We start from the raw sequence: 25,378 nt of genomic DNA, 5'->3' as shown, positions 1-25,378 counted from the left end.
TGGAGTGGGTTGCCATTTCCTTCTCCAGTGGACCACATTTTGTCAGAACTCTCTGCCATGACCTGTCCGTCTTGGGTGGCCCTGCATGGCATAGCTTATGGCTTCACTGAATTACACAAGCCCCTTCGCCACAACAAGGCAGTGATCCATGAAGGGGTCTTGTGACAGTAGCTCGCCTAGAATTGAAGTGAACTGTTTTGCTTATTCTACCTGATACGCTATCAAAAGGAGAACAGACAAAGCAATACTTTGGTTACCTGATCCCCTTGAATGCTTGTGATTAGCAACACCAAGGCTGCAATCCTACATACTTTCCTGGGAATAAGTCCAGCTGAACTCAATGGGGCTTACTTCTGAGTAAACATGTGTAGAATTGCACTGCAAATCAACAACACTAGCAGCCAATACAAATTTCAGAAGTATGATGAAAAGGGTTTTGTGGGGCAAGATTACAATGAAACTATGAAAGCTACCGTAACAGCATTTTTAACATCATTTATATGCAAGAATATCTGATTGAGCTTTCCTTGTTGAAACAACTTCCTCTTTCCACCACACACTTACAGCTTTTTGAGTTGACACAGTGGGAACAAATACAGCAGATAAAGATAGTTGCATTAAGGTAATCTCTGAAAGACGGGGGGGGGGGAGCAGTCCTATTGCTCCTAGGCAGGATTGGGGGGGGGGATAGGATACTTTGGATTCCTGAATCCGAGGTCTGAGACTTTACTCCACTCTCAGAACCAGGAAACCGTGTTCCCCACCCGACCCCCTCCTCCTCACAGCCAATGTGGAGAGAATTGCGCTGGCTGCCTCTCCGAAATTGCAAAAGAACCTCAGAGAAGCGGTAAAGGGGGTGTTCTAGTGAGCAGGAAGGGGACTGGAGAAGGTGGCTTACACACCTCTCCAGTCTCCTTCCCTCCCCCTCCAAGATGCCCCAGCTAGACAGGCAAAAAATGCTGTCTAGCTGAAATACAGAGAGGGAAGCACGGCGAAGGTGAGGTTTGCCTTTGCTGCACCTCCCGCTCGACACTGGATACTGATAAGCCTCCGAGTTTGGAGGCTTACGAGCATCGAAGGCACAATCCTATGCATGTTTAGACAGAAATAAGTCCTATGACTCTCAGTAGTCCCCTGTATGGTAATCTTCCAAGGGCCTTCTCCAGGTACTGTTGGCCAAACAAGGTCAGATGGACTATTACTAATGGCCCCTACACCTTTTCTGTGGTGACATCCCAGTTGTGGAATGCCCATCCCAGAGAGTCTTGCCTGGCACCTACTCTGTAGTCTGTTAAGCGCCAGGTGAACCCTTTTTATTCTCCCAGATTTTTTAGACTTAAAAATGTGTTTGTGGTTTTTAAACCTTTGCAGTAGTGTTGTTTATATTTTGGTTTTATTCTGTGGTTGTTTAAATTGGTTTGAGATCTTATGCTATGTTTTAGTATTATATTTTATGCCTTTAGTCTCTATTCTGTAAACTTCCCAGGCACCTTCAGTTAGTAGGTGTTATAGAACTACAGCAAATGATAAATACTATAATATTATTAAGCACCAACAGCATGTTCAAGTAGCTCTTATGCACACTATCTTTACTAACCACTTTAATAACTTTCCATTGTAATATGCACAGCAATTGCCCTAAAATGTCATGGTTTTCCCAACCTCAAATAGTGGACAACTTACAGACAAGATACCTTCATCTTCCCTCACATGCCCTGTTTGGAAAGATGATGTAGAAGGAAGTGTACCTTTGTCCCCCACAACTACTGACAAGCCCCTGAGAAAGGTTTGCATTCAGAAATGCTGAATTTAAGAGACAGGCCTGCACGTTCCGGGAGAGAGTGCAGGACAGGAAAGCCTGGAGTGCTATGGTCCATGGGGTCACGAAGAGTCGGACACGACTGAATGACTGAACAACAACAGTTCCCTTAGTCCTAAACAGGAGTATTTCTTTTTCAAGTCCTCCCCATAGATCTTTGCCAAAAACCCTGTGGGGAAAAAGCAAATCACATATACAAATGCATGCATACATACATACATACTCAGGCATTTGGGGATGGAGTTAATCCCTCTCCACTCCCAGCATAGCTACTGTGTCTTGAATTGCTGTGTGACAGGCAAGGATTCATTAGGTGTAGCTGTTTCCCCCCACTAGAGATGCACAAGAATGAAGAACTTCTCCTGCTGAATTTCCACCTGTCATGGAATTTCTGAGGCACAAGAACCCTGCCAGGAAACAGAAGGGGGCAACCCTTGCTTCCCTGTCCCTTGTGGGCACAGTTTCCCTCCCAGGTCTCAAGGAACGTAGGAAATGACACGCTGTGGAAATGGGGTATATCCGTGGGCCACTGTGACCTAGGAGGAACGCCATATACCTGCCTCCCTCTCCCCAGTACACACGCCCCCCTTTGCCCAGGGCCTTAAAGAAAGGGCCCGCGCATCTATGGGTATCTCAGACTCAGTTGCTAGGCAACCAGTAGGGGCAGAGAAGTGGGGGAGGGGTGGCGGGATTACCTTGCTTAATCGACACGGCAGCATCAGCGGCCGGACGGCGGCTCGAAAGCCTCCCGCGTGGCGTTCTGGGTGCCTGACACGTCACACTCACAGCGCTCGCCTGTGGAAGGGGATGTCACGTGACGACGCTGCGTCGCGGCCGCCATTGCTCTGCGGGGATAAGAGCGTCTCTGGGCCGCCGTTGCTTTGTGGGGGTAGCAAGCTCCACCTTGGATGGTGATTGGTCTGAGGTGTGTTCAGCCGCCATTAGGGTGCCAGGGTGGGTGGAAGACGGAGAGTGCTCTCCTGTATACACTTGCCTGGGAGTAAGCCCCGTTGAACTCAGTGGGACTTACTTCTGAGTAGGACTGAGCTGTAAAGTGCTTGCTTACTACCAAATCTTGGTACTTAAGTTGCAGATATAAACATAATGTTTTTAAAATGCCTGAGGATTTGTATAATCTCACTGATGACTGTGGCAGGCTGATACAAAAACTGGATTTGCAACGAGGAGGAATATTATTTGTTATAATAGTATCTTTGTGTTTTGATTATGTATTAGTTACTTTGGGGGCGTTAGCATTCACAGATTCTCCTGGGCTGTGGTAACTGTAAATTGAAAGATCAAAGAAAGGGGGAATAGTCCATACAAATCACTAGAAATTGATTAATAAATTGTAAAATATAATTTTGTCTGTTGGACAGTGGTATGTGGAATATTTTATTGCAACTGACCCAGAATATGACATGATAAAATAAATGTAATTTACTTTATTGCCTGCTCAAAAAGTCATTAAACCATGAATTAAATCTTTTAATATCATATTATCTTTGAATCATTCACAGTGATGAAAGTGATCAAGTAGACTCTATTCATAAGGTTCTAGCATTATGTCTAGTGCTACTATGAGATGTCTCCATAAATTATTTCCCTAAACTCAGAATTCCCTGTTTTGCAGAATCTTGTCAATAGAAGTGAGGACAGTTTTCTTTAAAGAAGTGGTGAGATAAGATTCAGGCCTCCCATCTACCCTTAATTCTAGGTGTGTGAAGACAGGCTGCAGTTGCTCAGGTAAAGCACTTTGTATATGCTCAGAAGTACTCTTTATTATATTCCTATCAATTTCTTTTTAAAAGTAGAACTGCTGCAGTTGGAAGGAAGTGGTTCTAAGTGGGGAAGGTCTGAGTCTATGGGGCCAAGACCAACAGTACATGCAAGATACTATGTTTACCTACATCACTGTAGTAACCGTCCATTCGGTACTGTTTGATAGTTATTACATCAGCGTTACGATGTTTGAGCTTTTGAGTCTAAACCATGGACACAACATCATTTGATCCTTAAACATAAGATCTAGAAACTTTTCTGTATTTATAAGAAAGCTGAGTGGTCTCTTCCCTCTGTACATCTAGAAGGCTTCAAACTCCTAACAGTCAGATTTAGGGTTTACTCCTAACATTGAGATGTGTACAGATATACTAAAAAAAAACCCTGTAGCTGAAGCACAAATTTTGCAGTTGGGATTATCCCAATTTGCTCTTGTGGTTGGAATGCCAGAGACATACAAATTAGTAAAACTCATTCAGTAAAATGCCCTTCCCTTCCCCCTGTGGAGGGGACTGGTGAACTGCCTGCCTTTTCGTTTTTAAAGACATTTGCACAGTACCAGCTCCAGGTTTTTCAGGGCCTTCAGGCAACACACCCTCAATATACCCCCTTCTCTGTCTTCTCACCGCCATTGTTGCCAGCTCCTATTGCTCCTCATCCTCTTTCTCATCATTGCTACCACTTGCTCGCTTGACAGGCAGAGAGCCAGTGAGCAAGTAGCTCCTCCTTACCACCATTGTTGTCTAGGCCAGAGCAAGAGGCAGGTTTACAATGGTGAAAAGGAGGAGCAACTCCAAGGGGGTCTTCTCAGTAGGCCCCTGCTGAGGTGTGGGCCCTCTGCAAGTGCCCAACCATGCCTGCTCTGGACTCTGGCCCTGCACCCACACAGCCATTGTTTTGAAGTTGAAAACTACTTCAGAGGGGAAAGTGCCTCATGATGTCACAAGGAGCTCACCAGTCAACACTCCACACAGCCAGATTCAGCTGCAAATAGGAAGATCTTTCCTTAAGGAAAACAGCTTTCCCCTATTCACACACAAACACCACACAGGCACACTCATATGCTTTCCCTCTCCTCTCCCTCATGCGGAGGACTGAGTACCATCTTTCTCTTTACAATTATGCTCCTCCTAAACAGCTGAGTGGCAGGTTTGCGGGAGCATGATTTAGTGGTGGTGGTAAGTATTCACGCAGACCGCACTGGAGTCCTTCGAGGGCTATGGGCTGCCTCCATGTGATGTAAAGCAAGCAACAAGATATTATGGGACATGACATATGCCATTTATTCCCAGAATCAAGGACCTCAGCACCAGCCTCCCATGTGTACCATGCAAACATTATTATTCTGGAGGCAATAGATCTGACCAGAGAGTAAAGTTAAAATGGAAGCTGTTTAACATCAAAGAAGAGTGTTGTCTATACCTTACCTCTAATAAAAATTTTGGATGTGTAGGGATCTTTGCTTGTTTGGAAATGCCTAGAATGATTTTTCTTCATACATTATCTAAATTTTATGTATCATCTTTGGAAAATAAGCATGAGAATCACTAATAGTCATAGTGATCGTTTTTCTTATATAGACAGTTGTCCTTGGGGAGTGGAGTTCGGCCACCTAATACATCTCACAAAGGCCAGCAAACAATCTTTAGATCTTAGTTACTCTTTCTCTTAACTGAGCTGCACTTGATTTGAACTGACAACATTGAAGAAGGATTCTCCATATCCAATTACTCAGTTCCCTGATGAGACTCATATTTATCTGAAGGCTCTGCTTTCTGAAGTGTGATGAGATGATTCTTCCCACCCATTTTCAACTAGGTTTTAACTTGCCTGCACTCCCTTCTATCAAACTTCCATTACTCTTCATCTTATTTCTAGTCTTTCTTCTCCTCACAGGAGACCACATCCTACTTAATTTCTCCTTCTGTCTAATCTAGTGTTTGACCATGTAATTGAATTTATTTAATCAGAGGAGGAATCATGTGTGCTTGCTGATTATATTAAAAGGATGGAGAGCTACATCCACTCATCTAGTAAGGCTGAGTTAAATCCTAGGGACCTCGATGGCTGTCAGCAAGACTCCAAAGGAGAAAGCTGCTGCTCCTAGTCTGGAGTGGTAAGGGAGCAACACTGGCTTTTCCCTCTGGGGTATTGGCAGCAGGAATGGAGGGCCAGTCACATATTCATAGATGCAAAAGGGAAGTAGATGCTTTAACTCAGTGTCAAAGCTTTCTTCCCTTCTTCCTCATAAATTGATCTCCTGCTGCTTTGTCCTTCCCAACACAAAGCCAGACAACAATGAGAAAAGACAAGTATTCTGACCATTGTTTTGTATGTTAAAAGCCTGTGGTTTATTTGTTGTGGATAAACTTTTTCAGCATTTGACAGAGGCACAAATAAAACATCCAAGGAACACATTTTTGGAAGAGTGGTACTATTTTATTATCTATTCAGAGTATAAACAAATACAAAATCATTTATGTACACAAAAAAGAGATTTGTTAAATGAGAAGGAGAAGAGGAATAAATCAATAGAAATTGGACAGATGAGGAACTTGTTGCTGAAGTCATGCTAGACAAGGTAGGAGAAGGAAGCATTTCAGCATCTAGAAGTGTACCTTGAATCTCTTCTCCTTTAGTCCTTCCTCAAGAACCATTTGTCTGAGCCAATGATATCTGGCCTTAGGGGTCCTCCCTTCTAAGTACATTTTAAAATTTGTTATAAGGTTAAATACAGTTGTAGAGCGAAATAATAACAGTGGTGGAGAAAGGAGCAAAGAAGTGTTGGCAAGGGACAAAAATTGTTTTCATGTGAGACTGGAAATGAGATAGAGAGTTGATGAGGCAGAGAAGTGGCCACTGCAGATGATGGGAATGTCAGCAGGAAAGAGTTTTGTAGCAGCTGTGGTGACACTGTGTGAAAGAGAGTCTGTAGCAAATGAACTGAGGGAGCAAACAGAACTGAAGCCTCTGCTGGAAGCGGGGGGAGAATTTGGCACTAGAAAACAAATATGAGACCCCTGCAGTTCATTCACAGGGAATTGATATCCAGCCTTCCTTTTTCTTCTTACTTAGCCATAATGTTGGACAAAAGGCAATTTTCCTATCTATGAATAAATTAGTTGTGGTATTGTGGTAGGTGAATTGCATGTTGAGGGAGTTGTAGTAGAAGCATGGAAAGAAGTGGGGATATCACAAAAGATGGATTGAAATAATTTGTATATATAATATAATAATAATATTAATAATACAATAATATATACACAAAATTAGTGTATCCAAATGAACCACATTCATTACTAGTCTGGTTTAAGATGAAGATTTCACTTGTTTTGAGTGAACATGTGTGAAAGAAAAGACACAGCATCAGGAAAGTAATTCCTACAGCACATGAAATTATAAGCAGGGTTGTGCTTACTCCATACTGACAAAGTCACCATTATATGGGAAGGCAATCCAAAATCTGAACTAAGAAAAGTTGAATTCTGCAACCTTTATACATTAAACAAATATGCATATTTTCTCATTTCCATAATTTATTAATATAAAACTATTTTGCAAAATGTATTTTGATTTTATTGGACCCATCACCTAATTGTGCAAGAAGCTGATTATTTTTCCTGTACTATTTCATGTCATTTGCACAAACACACACTGCTGCTTGTTATTTCCCTCTTCAACAATAAGCTCATACGGGTCGGCACACCCAGTTAAATGCCACATAGTAAATGGGATTACATTATGACATGACATAGGTGACATGGTAAAACACCACTGAGAATGAGAGCCATGCTATGCAATGCAAGCTATGGAACAAAATGTACAAATTTTTCAGTAAGAGTTATAGCACAGAATGGGCAGTATCCAATGGTGTCATTGCACAAGCAAATAGCACTGGCAGAGGTCCACCAAATCTTTCCATTGCGCAGCCGCTTGTGCAATCATACTATAACAATCTCCTTATTAATTTGTTGTTCATAATGTGTCCCAATTGTATTTTAGCACAATGCATTTGCAAGCCCTGATTCAGCACCAGTGGTATACTACCACATCTCTTAAGTATTTATTACAAATACATGCTATAATGTGGAAAAATGTGGAATGGTGGAGGAGAGAATTACAGTTAGGGTGCAATCCTATCTGGGTAGTCACCAGCCTCCGAAATCCGAGGCTGTCGACTATCCTATGCAGGGTGGCTGGAGCACAGAGGGCTCCTCCGTGCTCTGGCTGCCCTGCAATTTTGCCTAGATGGGTGATTTCACCCGTCTAGGCATGGCTTATGGGAAGGGGCCTAGAGATCTGATAGGAAGCTGCATAAAGCAGGTTCTGCAGAATCCTCCCTTCTCTGCTCCCAGGACCACCCACTTTTCCCCATCTCCTTTCTCTGTTTCCAAGCGCAGAGACATAGCTGAAATGGAGAGAACCGCCCTGGCTATGAGGGGTGGAGGAGGGGGCAGGGAGCACGGTTTCTGGGCTCCAAGGTCAGAGCCCTGGTTCTTACCTCGGATCCCAGAAACCAAATAATCCTGTGTCCCCACAGATACTATCTAGGGGGCACAGGTTTCCTCTCACCAACACTTTAAAATTGAAAATAAAAATTTTAAGTAGTTTAGAATTTAAATTATTTGTATAAATTATAAATTATTTATTATTATAAATTATTTATTTGTCTAAATTATTATTTGTATATATTATTTGTATTCAAATTATTTGTATAATTTTAGTCTTTTTTGTTTTACCTCCATGTACTCTTGATAACCATAATGCAAGACAATAAGTAAATCACAATCTATCTGCTACTCAGGGAAGAATCACAGTTTCCTAGGAACAAATATTGTGAAATTACGAATAAAGATGTCTGCACTGTACATAGCACATGGATAAATAACAATGGCACATCTGTTATACTAAAAATTGTACAAAAAAAGTGCTAAATATCCTGCTTGCTTCTCAAAAAATAAAAGATCCCTGTCCAGCCACATTCTTTCCCCACACAATTAAGGATTACAATTGTATTTCAGCTTGATGTCTTTCCAAAACTGTCAGCCTTGTTTGTTTATATGTAAGTCCAAAATGGTTAAACTAGAGTTGCCAGCTGGTAGGCTTTTGAATCCCCTTCATGGATCACGGCCTTGTTGTGGCGAAGGGGCTTGCGTAACTCAGTGAAGCCATAAGCTATGCCGTGCAGGGCCACCCAAGACGGACAGGTCATGGTGGAGAGTTCTGACAAAATGTGGTCCACTGGAGAAGGAAATGGCAACCCACTCCAGTATTCTTGCCAAGAAAACCCCATGGAACGTATCACAAGGCTAAAAGAGATGACGCCAGAAGATGAGCCCCTCAGGTCGGAAGGTGTCCAATATACTACGGGGAAAGAGCTGAGGGACTTTCCAAGTAGCACCAAAAAGAGTGAAGCGGCTGGTCCAAAGCTGAAAGGACACTCAGCTGTGGATGTGTCTGGTGGTGAAAAGAAAATCCGATGCTGTAAAGAACAATATTGTTTAGGAACCTAGAAGGTAAGGTCAGTGAATCAAGGTAAGCTGGAGGTGGTCAAACATGAGATGGCAAGACTGAACATCGACATCTTGGGAATCAGCGAACTAAAATGGACAAGCATGGGCGAATTTAATTCAGGTGACCATTATATCTACTACTGTGGGCAAGAATCCCTTAGAAGAAATGGAGTAGCACTCATAGTCAACAAAAGGGTGGGAAAAGCAGTACTTGGGTACAATCTCAAAAACGATAGAATGATCTCAGTACGAATCCAAGGCAAACCATTCAACATCACAGTAATTCAAGTCTACGCCCCAACCACAGAGGCTGAAGAAGCTGAGGTTGATCGGTTCTATGAAGACCTACAACACCTTCTAGAACTAACACCAAAAAAGGTGTCCTTTTCATCATAGGGGATTGGAATGCCAAAGTAGGAAGTCAAGGATAACAGGCAAGCATGGCCTTGGTGTACAAAATGAAGCAGGACAAAGGCTAATAGAGTTTTGCCAAGAGAACACGCTGATCATAGCAAACACTCTTTTCCAACAGCACAAGAGGCGACTCTACACATGGACATCACCAGATAGTCAATATCGAAATCAGATTGATTATGTACTTTGCAGCCAAAGATGGAGAAGCTCCATACAGTCAGTAAAAACAAGACCAGGAGCTGACTGTGGCTCAGATCATGAGCTGCTTCTTGCAAAATTTCTGCTTAAATTGAAGAACGTAGGGAAAACCACTAAACCATTCAGATATGACCTAAATCATATCCCTTATGAATATACAGTGGAGGTGACAAATAGATTTAAGGGATTAGACCTGATAGACAGAGTGCCTGAGGAACTATGGACGGAGGTCCGTAACATTGTTCAGGAGGCAGCAACTCAATCCATCCCCAAGAAAAAGAAATGCAAGAAAGCAAAGTGGCTGTCTGATGAGGCTTTACAAGTAGCTGAGGAAAGAAAGGGAAGCGAAAAGCAAGGGAGAAAGGGGAAGATATACCCAACTGAATGCAGAGTTCCAGAGAATAGCAAGGAGAGACAATAAGGCCTTCTTAAATGAACAATGCAAAGAAATCGAGGAAAACAATAGAATGGGAAAGACTAGAAATCTTTTTAAGAAAATCGGAGATCTCAAGGGAACGTTTTGTGCAAAGACGGGCATGATCAAGGACAAAGAAGGCAGGGACCTAACAGAAGCACATGAGATTAAGAAAAGGTGGAAAGAATACACAGAGAACTATACAGGAAAGATCGGAATGTCCCTGATAGCCATGATAGTGCAGTCTCTGAACTTGAGCTGGACATCCTAGAGAGTGAAGTCAAATGGGCCTTAGGAAGCATTACTAACAACAAAGCTAGCGGAGATGACAGTATTCCAGCTGAGCTATTTAAAATCCTAAAAGATGATGCTGTTAAAGTGCTGCACTCAATATGCCAACAAATGTGGAACACTCAACAGTGGCCACAAGACTGGAAAAGGTCAGTTTACATTCCAATTCCAAAGAAGGGCAACGCCAAACAGTGTTCAAACTACCTCACAATTGCGCTCATTTCACATGCCAGCAAGGTGATGCTCAAAATCCTACAAGCTAGGCTTCAGCAACATGTGAACCGAGAACTACCGGAAGTACAAGCTGGGTTCCGAAGAGGCAGAGGAACTAGAGATCAAATCGCCAACATTCACTGGATCATGGAGAAAGCAAGAGAATTCCAGAAAAACGTCTCTTTCTGCTTCATTGACTACGCTAAAGCCTTTGATTGTGTGGGTCACAACAAACTGTGGCAAATTCTTAAAGAGATGGGAGTACCAGACCACCTTACATGTCTCCTGAGAAACCTGTACAAGGGCCAAGAAGCAACAATAATTGATCAAAAATTGGGAAAGGAGTACGACAAAGCTGTATATTGTCACCCTGCTTATTTAATTTATATGCACAGTACATCATGAGAAACGCCGGGTTGGAGGAATCACAGGTTGAAATTAAGATTGCCAGGAAAATTATCAACAACCTCAGATACGCAAACAATACCACCCTAATGGCAGAAAGCCAAGGGGATCTAAAGAGCCTCTTGTTGAGGGTGAAAGAGGAGAGCGCAAAAGCTGGTTTGAAACTCAACATTAAAAAAACGAAGATCATGGCATCTGGCCCCATCACTTCCTGGCATATAGAAGGGGAAGAAATGGAAGCAGTGACAGATTTTATTTTCTTGGGCTCCAAGATCACTGCAGACGGTGACTGTAGCCATGAAATTAAAAGACGCTTCCTCCTTGGGAGGAAAGCTATGGCAAACCTAGACAGCATAGTAAGAAGCAGAGACATCACCTTGCTGACAAAGGTCCATCTAATCAAAGCTATGGTTTTCCTAGTAGCAACGTATGGCTGTGAGAGCTGGACTATAAGGAAGGCTGAGCGCTGAAGAATTGATGCTTTCGAACTGTGGTGCTGGAGAAGACTCTTACAAGTCCCCTGGACTGCAAGGAGGGCAAATCAGTCAATCCTAAGGGAAATCAACCCTGACTGCTCATTGGAAGGACAGATACTGAAGCTGAAGCTCAAATATTTTGGCCACCTAATGCGAAGAGAAAACTCCCTGGAAAAGACGCTGATGCTGGGAAAGATGGAAGGCAAAAGGAGAAGGGGACGGCAGAGTATGAGATGGCTAGATAGCATGACCGATGCAATGAATATGAATTTGAGCGCACTCCGGGAGAGAGCAGAGGACAGGAAGGCCTGGCGTGCTATGGTCCATGGGGTCACGAAGAGTCGGACATGACTTAACGAATGAACAACAATAACAAGGCTTTTGAATACTCAGTCCCTCTTGATTTTTATGGACTATTTCTTAGGGATATTTAAAACAAAAATAACAATCCTTGTGATTCTATTTAGGAATATTTTCCACATCAGAGAAGCAGCTAGGACTAGAGAACATCTAGTGACCCTATCAATTGTCTGAATCTGCATTTTGTTAAGGAGGAGTTGACACTCCTTGTAAAAGAAAGTGAGAAGAAAGGTTCAGTGGACAAAAGTGGAATATCAGCTGGTTAGAACCATTTGTTTTTTTTTTGTTCGCCTGATCTTCCTTTAAGGGCAGCATACATGGTTTCTCCCTCTGAAGTCAACCCCATGACAACTTGTGAGGTAGGTTAGGCTGAAATGTGGTGACTGACTCAAGGTCATCCAGTGAGGTTCATGGCTGCGTGGGACTTTGAACCTGGGTATCCCCAATCCCAGTCTAACACTCCACCACATTGACTGGTTTCTTCACAGTTTTGGTAGAAAAAGCAAGGACATCCATAATAGCTTCCTTATGGTAAAGGATAGGCAATGGTCCATCTGGTTATTTCTCTTTCTGCAATATAAGACACTGTACAAGGCATGTGAAGGCAGCTTATACAAGACACTTGAAGATTTAGAGACAAAATGTTTTCTCTTACGCTTTCTTTAAAAATTATTTGCATTTATTAACAAAGATTTCTGTGGATTGGGAGAGGGGGAGAAAATGGAGACCAAGTTCAGAGCAACAGAGATTCAAGGGCTAATCAGATATTACTTCCTGAACCTGGTAAGAGAAGGGGTGACTTTGGGGCTCTCATGTACTTACCCAAGGATGCTGCTGAAGTTCAGAAATATTGGACTCATAGTGCAAATTTATACTACTTACAATACAGTAATGTATTTTGAGGTGAGGTCCCTTGCCTCTAAAATGGTTTTCTGCTCTTAATTTAAATCCAGAATATTATGCACTTATGTGCCTGTTGTAGTTTCTGTTCCAGAAACTAGTCACTCAGAAAGGCAGCTCTTGTAGTAGCACATGTTTGTTGATTGGTGAAATTGACTTGAACTTTAAAAAATGGGTATATAATTTTTCAGAACAATACCCTGGCTCCTGAGTCCTCTTGACTGGAGCAATCAATCTGGTTGCAAATTTTCAAGTCAGAAAAAATCACATACACCCCAAGGGCAGGGCATGCATCATGTAAATGTGACCTTTAAAAATGCAAATCATGAGTCCTGACTGTTGAGGAAAGATATTCTCTTGTGAACAACAAACCAATCAACCAATTTATAACTTATCCCACATTGCAGGTTGGGGGAAGGGCAGCAGCTGGCTGCCAGATAGTCCATGGACCTACAGAGATCGCAAGTTCCAGAAAATCGTGAGTGCAGCTGAGTGCAAGACCCTGCAGTGGGGAAGGAAATACTACTGTGTTGGGGGAAATGGTTAGTGTAAGGCACCTGGCGACCTGGCCAGGAACCAGTGTCTATTATGTGGGAGTTAGCAGAAAGGAAAAGAGGACCCAGGAAAGCATAAGTTATCTCCTGTCTTCTTATTCATTATTTGTTCGTTGCATTTATATCCTGCCAGTTACCCATGATAAAACTCAAGGTGGCCAACTCAGAGCTCCAAGGCACTTGGATTCCTTTTGTCTAGACCCAGATCTGCTTAGCTTCAGCAACGTTGCTGGTTTATGTGCCTTCAGACCATGTCTTGCTTGCCAGATGAGACCATGCTTGGGCTGAGGTGGGACTCTGGCACAAGATATCAAGACTTGTCTGTGAAGCTGGATGAACAGGAGGGAGAACACAAGCTAAAGGCCCTTGTGGTGGGAAGCTGTGAGGTGACAGTATGAAGCAACTGCTGGTCCTTCTTCCCACAGAAGCCATTTTTCTCCTATTTATTTTGGGGAGTAAATATGGTTAGGATGGCCACTTAGGAACCTCCCAAAAAGAGTAAATGTATCACCAAAAAGAGCACACCAATTTGAATAAAGGTGCATGTGCTAATTTATACGTATAGGTGCAAATTTAAAAATAATATGCTTTAAATAGAAATGCAGTATATATCACCATAGTGTGGAAGGCTGTGACCAGGTGACCAGTGTGCCTTGCTCAGTCTGCTATCCAGGTGTGCTGTGGATGGGCAACATCAAGGCCCAGCTCTCCCTTCTGATGGTTCTTTATCTTTAAACCAGACTTGGACAGAACTCAGCCCTTCAAATATAGGATGCCTTCAAAATAGAGGATAATCCTCTGGCAGCCCTTCAAAGAGAGGACTGTTATGTGTAAGAGAGGACACATCACTAAATTTACTGCATTGCTGGGAAGAGCAGGACAGGGCTGCATGACATCAAGACTTACTACCTGAATCCAGTGAAAAAAGAAGCAAGGCGGACTAGGTCTTTGTTTTCTAGAGATCCGGAGACAAGGGTGATCCCTTGCTGGTAAAAGCAGCATCTACAAATTATGGGAAGACTTTTATTGCAGTGTGGCTCAACATCCTCATGCACAGAATAAGTATCCTTTGCCTCTGAACAGCAGTCTTTCTTCACACCGCATCTCAATTAGCTTGCAAAGCAACAAGCTTCAGTCAGGGTGATACATTATTAGTATCGTTTCATTTTCAGGGTCACAGCCACTTTGGCTTTTACGCAAATAAAGCAGGTCTATTTTGTTCTGATGATCATGTAACAGGCTATTCCAATCACAGAGGTCTCTGTTTGGGGCTTTCTTCCACCACTTGCTTTCTTCCCTCTCTGTGAAAGAAATTGAATCCGAAAACCACATTAATGCATTCCTAGCTTATACCATCCCTTTAGGTTTCCTGTTACTGTAATGGAACGCATTGTCAGATTTTGTTTACATTTAGATAATTTTGAAGAGAGAAAAACTCATTCCAAGCTGATTCTTTCATATAGCATCCCCCAATTTAATTAGATGTCATTTAAACAATTAAAGTAAATGAGAAAAGCATTCTTTGTAAATAAGATTGCCCGATAAACAATTTATATTCAAGCAACTTCATATCCCTAAGGAAATTGGCCAGTGAAAAAAAGTATCTACAGCAAGCAATGCACAAGTAGCAAGGAAAAAATAACTTAGAAATTCTGAGCCAGAAGAACATATCTAAACCTTCCAACTTAACAAAAAAAATTCTAGCCCTCATGCAAATTTAGCAGAATTTGCTAACATTTCTGGTGGCCAAGATATACTTTTATTCCCATGCATAGCTCCATGCCCCTCCTTATTGCCCCTCCAGACCTGCTGTTCCTGCACTGTGCTTGTGCTTTTCTCCTTCTCCAGTATTATCTTTGTTTTATATATTGAAAACATATCTCATTCTTTCAATGTTTTTAAATGAAAGAATGAAATAAACACTATATAACATCAGACTACAAAAATGTGTGGAGTCGCTTGAGATAATATCCAGGCCTGTCAGTGTGAAGAATGTATGGTAAAAGATAAGTTCCTTCATTAATTCTGTGTTGGAACTAAGATAAAACGGCATTATCCAAACATTCTAATATGTGCATATTGCCCTATATTTTAGCAGTTTACTGATAACTCTACCCTTTTCTTCTGTGCAGCAGATAAAGGGCAACCAAACTAGCCTTTCGGAAGCCTGTGCCATTTCCAAGGAAAATCTGAGTTGGTGAGCAATTTAGAACCTTGTCCTTTGAAGGCTGCCTATAATAATTCACTCTCTCTCACACACACACTTGCATCAGAAGGAGGGACACAAAAGAAAAGCAAGCAAAGGTGTGCTTGGATATTTCACTGTGAGGGCCCTTGAGCCATGCCAAGAAAGCTCCATTCAGTGCTTTGTGCAAGCATTCAAAGTACACTGCTTATTTTGCCTTTCTCTATATACCCACTCCATCATAAAAGGCGCTCATGAGATGTTCCTTTTGAGACAGAAAAATACCTGGCCGTCTGTCACCCTTCTCTACTGCTTTTTCTCTACTGTCCTTCAGCAATGCCGCTAACTTAGCAACTGGTGATGTACTTTTTTCACCAAATGTGACTCCTTCCCCAGATAAAACTTGAGTTAAAAAAAGTTCCAGGTCTGTGCATGAATGAACACATAGAGTGTGTGTGTGTCCTCCCACCCTCCTTCATCCACATTAGTGCACCCATCAACTGTGGCTGAGATGCTGTATAAGCCCTCAAATACTAAAGGCTGTGTAAGCCCTCAAATACTAAAGGTAGTGGCCATATTGAGAAAAACAGCAAAGTGTCTTGGGGCACCTTAAAGACTAATACATTTATTCTGGCGTAAGCGTTCGTGGACACTGTCCCATTCAGCCAATGTATGAAGTGTTAAGCTCAATTTGGCATATTTATGCTGGTATTTATGCTGGGGTAGGGAGAGATGTAACCTGTGGGAACTGAAATGCAAAAAGTACAGTGATGGTTACCTTAACAGTGGCCATTCACAAAATGTTGTTTTTGCTGCTAACCCTGTGGCCATATTGGGAGAGTTGTTCATCTACAAGTGAACTGTTCTTGGCCCCAGTCCAGAGCTGTGTGGGCTATGCAGGAGAATCTCTTCCCAACAAACAGTTGGTGCTGTCAGCTTTGTGACTTGGGAGATGGGCAGTTGGTTGCCAAAGAGTCACTGAAATGTCACATCTCCACCAGCAGGAAAAACTATTAGCTATTAATTGGGTTATAGCCAGGTAGGCATTCTGAAGTAAAAGTACAAGGAGACCAGAAGTGGATCCCATCTAATAACTAGCCAAGATCCTTTTGGTTGGCTCATGCAACTGGCAAGCAGGGGTAACTTTTCAGATTTTACTGTGGTGGTGGATGGTGGCAGGAATCACTGCAAAGTTGAAAAGCCTGCTCTTCGATGCATTAAAGATTATACTGCCAAAGCAATCCCCCCCCCCCACCCCGACACACAAAACACTTCAAAGGACATTTGTTGTAGTTATTTCACAGTAACCATAGATGTATGAATGTGTTCCTGGGGAGAGACCATAGAGGATGGTAGAGGATGATGCTTTGCATGCAGAATGTCTCAGGTTCAACCTCCAGCATCTCCAGATAAAAGTAGCAGATCATGAGAAAAGCCTTGCTCTGCCTGAGACCCTGAGAGCTGCCGGTTGTCAGAAAAGAGGCAGACCAGCCTCTCTCAACCTGGTGCCTTCCAGATGTGTTGGAGGGCAATTCCCATAATTCCCACCCAATATGGTCATTGGCTGTGCTGGCTGAAAATTATGGGAGTTGCAGTCCAACACATCTGGAAGGCACTAGGTTAGGGGAGGCCAAGGTAGACAATACTGGACTAGAAGGATGAACAGTTTGACCGAGTATAATGCAGCTTCCTATGATTATCAACTGTTGGCTGAAACCCAGAGTTAACAGGGAGTTGCTCCCCCTTACTTGAGCAGTGGCCCTTGCTGGAAGGAAATCTTTTATAGGCCTTATAGGCTATATAATATAGGCTGCTAATATAACATGAGTCACTTCAGCCAGTCAAGTGTGATATGAAAAACTGGGCAAAGGCAGAACAAACTTCTACATAATTAGGTGCAGGAATTGGAGTGATAAGCAGCTTCCTAGTGTGAGGCCTCCCCTTATAGAGACGATGGCAATTTATATTACATCATCAGAGTTCATTACACCTTACAAAGTTACATAGGCATCACAGGTCCTTGCTCCCAAGGCATGTACACTCTAAACCAATCTGTGAGGAAACAACAGAGGAAGGGAGGCGGGCGAATGCTGTTAAATGTACTTAAAGCTTGGTTACCATCGGGAATGAGGATTAAGAGGATAAGCCAAAGTCCATGTGGAAAGGGTGAGTTTTGAGGAGGAATTTGAAACACGAGAAGAAGAGCACCATGTATGAGGGTTCCATCTTACTAGGGCATCACAGGTGTGCCCATCTGAAAACGAAGCAGAGGGGGGCGTGCCAAAAATTGGAGGTGTATGCATAAGACATAGAACTAGAGGTCTGGAGAAGTTCAGCTTTACTGTAATAAGCATTCAAGTGAGAGCCCCAACTTCATGAACATGTGCAATTCTGCATGATGACCTGATTAGCTCTTACAGGTCATTTGTCAGTAAATGTTTAAAGGCACAACATTCCACATACCAAATATGTACACAGTTAAAGAGGAGCAAGAGAAAGTATAATGATAGTCAGATTTCTTTGCAAATGGGATTATAAACCCAAGCAATACAGGGCAATTTATTTCCAGCTGTGACTAGGGATGTCGGAGAATTTCTCAACGAATCTCCGGGAGGCCGAATGCCAACGCATTCGGCCCCCCAAAATTGGTGGGGAAATTCTCTGACACCTCCCCCCCCCCCGGGATGGGACTTACCTCTTGCGAATGTCCCTCTCGGCGGCGGGTCCCGGCGGCATTGCGGCGGCGGCGGCAGCCAGTCTTCCGACGGGCTGCCACCGCCATTTCCCAGTAAAGTAAAAAAAAAAAATTTTTGCGTTGCCCTTATTTTCGCCGTAGTCTACATAAATCTTTACGTAGACTACCCATGCCCAAATAAGGAACGCAAATGGCGGCGCCCATGGGCGCCGCCATTTGCGTATGTGCTTTTTTTTTTTTTTCAAAGTCAGCCATGATAGGCTACGTAAAGATTTAAGTAGCCTATCACGGCTGACTTTGAAAATCTAGCCGTGATAGGCTACATAAATCTTGACGTAGCCTATCACGTTTGTTTTTTGTTTTTTTTACACTTTACTTTTTTCTTTCGCGGCCGGGGAGACGGGGCGCTCCCCCCAGCCAGAATTTCGGCGGGGAGGGATGGGGCGCCTCCCCCCTGGCCAGAATTTCGGCCGGGAGGGGCGGGGCGCCTCCCCACCCGCCAAGAATTTCTGAGGAGAACCGGAGCGCCTCCCCCCCCCACCGAAAACAGCTGCGGGACCAGGTAAGGGACTTTCGTCCATCCCTAGCTGTGACATCCCTGAGCTGTTTCTGGCAAACTGAATTCATCTAATGGTAGAACGGATCCTTAGTTTCTACTATTTTGGAACCTTTTCACATCACTAAAGGAGGGGAACCAAAGGTTCCAACGGTGCCCTACCGCTGGCAGCCAGCACCACCAATTCGCGGTGCATGTGTGCAGCCCCTACCACCAGAAGGGTGATGTAGCACTTCCAGGGGCAAGCCCCCCAAATGACCAGAAATGCACGTTTCTGGGAGGGGCAGGTTGCGCCTTACAGAAACTTCACCTTGTTTTATAAGATGGAAGAGGGGGAATTGCAGGGGAGAATCAATGACTGCAGGAAGGGTTCTCTTGCTAGTCATCCCCTGCAAGTGACCCACATCCCTGATTTCATGTCCTCAGCAAATCTGGGTCTCAAAACACATAGTTGCCATTACATACTATGTGTTTTGGTCCTTAACGTTGGTGTTAAGGGGCCAAGAGATCCGGTGGGGGGTGGGGGGCTGGCCCAAGCTACAACTCCATTACCACGAGGAGGAAAAAATATGAGGCTAGCTTTTAGATCAGGCTTGAGAATATTTATGGTAACATACTTCCCTTATCTATATACCTATTGTCCAGATCTTGTGTGATTGCTGGTGCCAAATCAGAAGCAGTATTAGAGCAGAACGAGTAATATTCTGAACAGTGAGTTGCTGACCCACATCCTTTCTAGGACAGAAAGTGTGTGCTTGTGGAGTTAAACTAGGACTTATAGTTTATAGGCAGAAATATTTGTGCTTGCCTACCTTACATCCTTTCTCAAGAACTATTAGTCCCAGAATTCCTTGTCTATCTGCAGGAAGGAAGGACATCCTGGGTGTGTTTCCACACTGTCGCCTTCACTTCTTTTCCAACTTGGTTGCGCTGTTTCCCCAAGCAGATTTTCTCTCGCGCGTGTTTCCATGTCCCAAAACGACCCGGTCTATCATCGTTCTACCCTGGCAGGCTGCGCTGTTTCCACAGAGCCCTAATCACGTTATTCTGGCTGGATGGAGCCTTTTTGGAGTGGGTTGGGTCTGCTTACCCTGTCTGTTTTCCCACCTCCTCCTGTTTCTGATTCCCCTCTCCCTTGCCCCCTCTGCCCCACTGAAGTTTCTCGCTTTGGCCAGTCTCCTCTTTGCCTTCCCAGCCCTTTTGCTTTAGAGAAGGAGTGAACAATCAAAGCACTGTGTCTGGAGCATCCCACACCCTTTAAACCTTCCTTGTTGCCCCTAAAACAGAGATTGAAACCACAATTGTGCATTAACAAAGTGGCGAAAAATCAAAGCGCAGTGTCTGGAGCCTCTCTCCCCAACCCCTTTAAACCTTCCTTTTTGCCCCTGAAATGGGTGCTTATCTGTGCATCTTTTCATCTCTGCCTGACTGCTCCCTCCAGGATCATCTCCTTCTCTCCTTCATACAACTTCAGTGTTCCCGCCTCCTCAGCCGTGTTTCCAGGACAATAGAAGGAGAAGCTAATGGAGGAGTACGGGATTTTTAAAAAGGCTTTCCCCCTCCCACCCTTTCTCCTTTCCCCTGAAAGTCCAGATGCACCTGCATTTCAGGAGCAAGCCTCATTGAGCACAATGGGAGTTACTTCTGAACAGACAGTCATATACTTGTGCTGGGAAAAAGAGAGGGGGAGAACACAGAGAGAGAAACTAGCCCCCATTTTAATCCAGAGGACCTCAATGACCACAACGGGAGTTACTTCTGACAAGACAGTAATGGCTTTGTTGTGGGAAAGAGTGAAACCAGCCCCCATTTTAACACACAGGATCTCTATTTGGAAGCTGTGAAGGAGTTACGTCCTAAGGCAATGGACTGAAGCCTTTAAGGACCGACAATGGACCGAAGCCTTTAATTGCGCCTCGAGATCGCGCTTAATCACATTTAAGGAATTGGTCTTAAAAGTGTGCCATTTCAATTGAGGTGGAATCTCAGCCTCATCCACAACAAGACTAATGGGTTAGTTTGGGAAAGAGACCGAAACCAACGCACAGGATCTCTATTTGGAAGCTGTGAAGGAGTTACGTCCTAAGGCAATGGACCGAAGCCTTGAGATAGAGATCACAATCACATTTCAAGAACTGAGGGCTTTGATATGTGCGGTGTCAACTGAGGGGCTTCTCTGTCATTTCTGTGGTCATTGAGAGGGCAAGCCTCATTCAGCACAATGGGAGAAAACACCCCTTGACCGAGGTCATGGGCTGTGTTCTAGTGCTTATTTTCAATGATGTTTTAAAAGTTGGTCCCTTGGCATCCTGTTCCAAAATGGCAATGAAACTTCCAGGAAACAGGGAGGAAAAGGGTTGGGTCACTGATGTCAGAGGGACACACCCACAAAAGCCGGGCTACACGCCCTATGGGCAGGGCTAAGACAGCGAACCCAGTGTGATTGCGGAAACAGGTCAATAAGTCGGACTATACGCAGTCTCAGAAGAAGTGGTTTTTCAGCGATAAAATGCAACACTGGGGCTGAATGGCCATGACGTCATGGAACCACAGAGACCCCACAGCGCAGGCAGATTGGAGTAAATCACTGGTGGGAACACAGTCCAGGTGGGACGGATAAAGACCATAATAATCAGGGGCATTGATCTTAGGGACAGTGAAAGCCAGTGCAGCTTCTAGGATTGACAGGCCCTAAATATATGAGTAAATGTCTAGTTCACACACTTAATTTTCAGCAGTGTGCATAGACCTACAGACTTTTTGCACACTGCAAATAACTGGCAGAAGCTCAAAAGAGTTTCAGCAAGCTTGCATGCATCAAAAACTGCAGGTTTTCTACAATGGGGAAAGAACAGTTAAGCTACCTAACTATTTTTGGGGTGTGAACTTGTGAAAAAAATTGTCTTTGGAGAGACAGTTCACACACACACACCTGCTATGTCTAGCTATAAAAACAAATGAGGCAGCCAGAAATGAAAGGAGGAAGTAGAAACAAATGGGCATCCAAACAATCCTCTAGGTATTCAAAATAGACAAGGTCTTTCTGCACTAACTGACATGGTAAATTAAAAATAGCCCCTGCCCCAGTGTTTGGGTGTGGTTGGGGGATGGTAGAAAAGCTCCAGTTTGGGCAATGGTGTAAATTCAGAATTAAAATAGAACCGATTGAGATTGTCTCTGTGGGATTGTGGTTAGAATAGCCATGTGTCCTCTTTTACAGAGGACAGTCCTCTATAGGATGCCAGAGGACCATCTTCTATTCGAAGGGCTGCCCTCCAATCCCAGTTTAAAGATAAAAACTTTTGCCCATCAACAGTTAGCACTTAGCAAACAGACTGAACAGGCAGGCACAGATGTTATCTGTTCACAGTCTTCCACGCTATAGTGAGATGTACTGTATTTGTATTTAAATTATAATTATTTTAAAATGTGCACCCATACATATAAATTAGCATATGGAAATTTTATGTCAATTGCTGTCCTTTTTTTGCTGATGCATTTCTTTTGGGGTGGGGGCGATTTATAGGTGGCCACCCTAATCATGGCATGTGTATGGAAGAGAGCCTGTGTTACAAGTTTGTACTGGACCTGCAGAAAGGATGCTTGGGCTGTGAAGAAGGAAGGAATGCTAATGTAATAACAGATTAAAGGTTTTCCTAAGCTACCTAGTGGAAGGAGAACTATCAGCCACACACATGTTTTCCAACTTTCTTCATGCTGGGGATATGATTTGTCCCAGGATAGATCTTAGGACATTCCATGTTTGTGCTGAGTGAAAATACAATTATGCAAATTTGGCCCAGAGCCAGTCCTACCATTAGGCAGAGTGAGGCAGCTGCTTCAGGCAGCCAATTTGGGGTGTCATGAAAAGGCAGCAAATGGTTATTTAAATTTATTATTATTGTATTTTTACTGCCAGAGCTGGAGAGAGGTACCTGAGGGAGAAAGGTACTTGTGGGATTTTCTGCCTAAGGTGCCAAAATGACTTGACTGGCCTTGGATACTATGCAGATTGATGGGGGAGGGGGGTTTCCATTCGCTGCTCCTCCATAGGCAGCGAAATGTCTTGGGCCAGCCCTGGCTTGGCCTGACAATTAACAACAGTCTTCAGTGATGGACATGACAAAATTAATTCTACTTTGGCCTTTATGTATCAAACCACACTCGAGAGCTTTTTCAAAAATAAGTGGGTGAATATGAGCGACAATTTATCAAGTGATAACTTACCACTTGGTAAACCTATCTGTATTGTCTAGCCAAGTCGTGAGAAGAATTTTACTTCACCCTTGTACTGAAAGCCAGGGAAGCAAAAACTCAGAGGTAGAACACCTGCTTGGATGCAGAAGGGCCCAGGTTCAATTCCCAATATCCCCAAGTAGGGCTGCAAAAACTCCTGCCTGAAGTCCTGGGCCGTGTTTCCATGATAACGGAAGGAGAAGCGAATGGAGTACCAATTTTTTAAAAAGGAATCGGCTTTGCTGTGAGCAGGGCTCCATGAGCAGATTCTCCAGAGCAGTAAAAATCACTTCACAGAACATACTTCCTGGTGTGGGTGGGGATTCGAGTGATCATCATCTGACTGGCAGGGGCCGCACAACCACTAAGAGAGGCTTCTCCCCTCTCCCCCCCTTTCTCCTTCCCCCTGAAAGTCCAGGTGCACCTACATTTCAGGAGTGAGTCCCATTGAGCACAATGGGAGTTATTTCTGAGCAGACACACAAATGCTTGTGCTGGGAAAGGGTCAGGGGAGAACACGAAGATGGAAACCAGCCCACATTTTAACTCGCAGGACCTCATTGACTACAGTGGGAGTTACTTCTGTGGAGACACTAATGGATTTGTTGTGGGAAAGAGATGGAAACCAGCCCCCATTTTAATGCACAGGATCTCTATAAGGAAGCTGTGAAGTAGTTACTTCCTAGACAATGAATCGGAGCCACAAGATCATGCTTAATCGCACTTAAGGAACTGGGCTTTAAAATGTGCCATGTCAATTGAGGGGGTTTTCTATAATTTCTGTGGTCGTTCAGACAGCAAGCTTCATTCAGCACAATGGGAGGAAACACCCCTTGACTGGGGTCACGGTGAAAGGCACACCCCTGGGCCTGACTAGCATACCCAAGGACAATGCGGGGGTTGGGGCATACAACAATTATACCAAGGAGAACCCGTCTTAAGGAAAAAAATTGGACTTTAAGCAGTCTCAGGAAATCCATTTTTCCCTGATAAGCTGCCGGGTGGCCACAATGGCATCTATCCCTAATGATCTCAACACGCAGCTGGCTCAGAGTAAAACACTGGTGGAAACACCCGGCTGGAGAGTTGCTCCCAGTCAGGCTGATGTTACTGTGCTAGATGGCCCAAAGGTCTGACTCAGTATAAGGCAACATTCTAATAGTAAAATTCTCATTTACTTGGCAGGACAGCACTAACAACCTCCTTACCAAGTAGTTATATGCATGGTGTAGTATGTTTACCACTTGGTGAATGCCTGTCTATATTCACTCATTGTATAATAGCTGAGCAGCATTAGATTACTATCAGGATGAAGGCAGTCGGTACAGACTTGTCAAAAGAGTTCCTGGACTCCAATGTGCTCGCTTTCCTCTTTTATCCATTCTGTAGGCATTTTTACCCAGAACACAACGCATGGAAGTGTTGGGGTTTTCTAGGGTTCATTTTTTTTGGTGATCAATTGAAGCTACTCAGTGGAGTGTTGGTAGAAAAGATGGTGATGGGGCAGCACAGAATCTTAGGCTGATGAGCCTGCATGGTCCATTTCACATGTGTCACAGAGGCAAACCCAGGTTTGCCACTTATGAATAGAGTGGCCGCTCACAGAACCCTGGCAAGCATAATATGTATTATATGTGTGTCTGAACTGAAAATAAATTTAGCAACTGAGTTTCAGATCATGTGGGTTTCCATTCAGCCTCCCCATTGTGGGGGACAGAACTATACCTCCATCCAAATATCTAGGCTTGGCTTTTGTGGAGGCTTCTTTGGCACGAAGGAGCTCAGCTTAAGTGGCTTGCCCAAGGTCATCCAGGATATATATAGCAGAGCGAGGGATTTTGGAAGCAGACTCATTCCCTTCATGACAGGCCTAGCCTTACCTCTGAAGTTTAATAGCGCAGTTTAGAATATTAGTGAAATTAAGGAAACCACGGGAGAACGAAAGGCACCAAAGCAATTACTTTGGGAACTCGAGAGAGATGTTTTTCTTGCTTGAAACTGTCAGGCCCCTAAGCCCATTCTTTCTCCCTCAAAATTCTCTTTCCCAACTTGCTTAACTTTTCCTCTGGTTAATGTCTTGGGTGTTGTTCTGCTTCTTTAATTGTTGCACTGATGATTCATATTTGCAAGTTATTTCGAGAAAATAGTCTCCTTGACTGTTCTGCTGTGAATGGGAACTTAATATTCACAGGCAGGATACCTGTAATTAGCAGAAGCGGTGGGCAATGGATAGGGGATGGCCACAGTTGGAGGCAGAACAATACACAATAGCTGCCCTGAGAACCTGTAGAAGGGCAGGGTAGAAATACTTATAATAAAAAAAACAGGACAAGGTAAGCAAGGTCAGTGTCTGAGGCAGAGCTGCA

General features: G+C 43.6%; 1 protein-coding gene and 1 long non-coding RNA gene across 17 annotated transcripts in view; one reads left to right on the top strand and one right to left on the bottom strand.

The window, feature by feature from the left end:
* Positions 1-2,573, bottom strand: part of SEC22A (SEC22 homolog A, vesicle trafficking protein) — a 34,585-nt gene extending 32,012 nt beyond the window's left edge. For 3 of the 4 annotated variants that reach the window (XM_084807420.1, XM_084807413.1, XM_084807425.1), the window contains exon 1: positions 2,515-2,573. The gene's annotated coding sequence lies outside the window, so the exon portion shown is untranslated. The remainder of the gene's footprint in view (positions 1-2,514) is intronic. The other variant, XM_084807433.1, reaches the window with a different exon arrangement.
* Positions 2,574-2,618: 45 nt separating this feature from the next.
* Positions 2,619-25,378, top strand: part of LOC146358299 (uncharacterized) — a 51,084-nt gene continuing 28,324 nt past the window's right edge. For 5 of the 13 annotated variants that reach the window (XR_014784053.1, XR_014784055.1, XR_014784049.1 and 2 more), the window contains exons 1-4: positions 2,625-2,744; positions 3,453-3,565; positions 13,194-13,264; positions 15,473-15,537. This is a non-coding gene — a long non-coding RNA (uncharacterized LOC146358299). Of the gene's footprint in view, positions 2,745-3,452; positions 3,566-13,193; positions 13,265-15,472; positions 15,538-25,378 lie in introns of all 13 variants that reach the window. The other 8 variants (XR_014784051.1, XR_014784060.1, XR_014784054.1 and 5 more) reach the window with 4 other exon arrangements.

Source organism: Heloderma suspectum, chromosome 1, assembly GCF_057233095.1.
Source record: "Heloderma suspectum isolate Gila_16-S chromosome 1, 16-S_ref, whole genome shotgun sequence".
Classification (NCBI taxonomy): Eukaryota; Metazoa; Chordata; class Lepidosauria; order Squamata; family Helodermatidae; genus Heloderma; species Heloderma suspectum.
The sequence above is the reverse complement of the archived record's forward strand: the minus strand, read 5'-3'. Positions and strand labels throughout refer to the sequence as shown.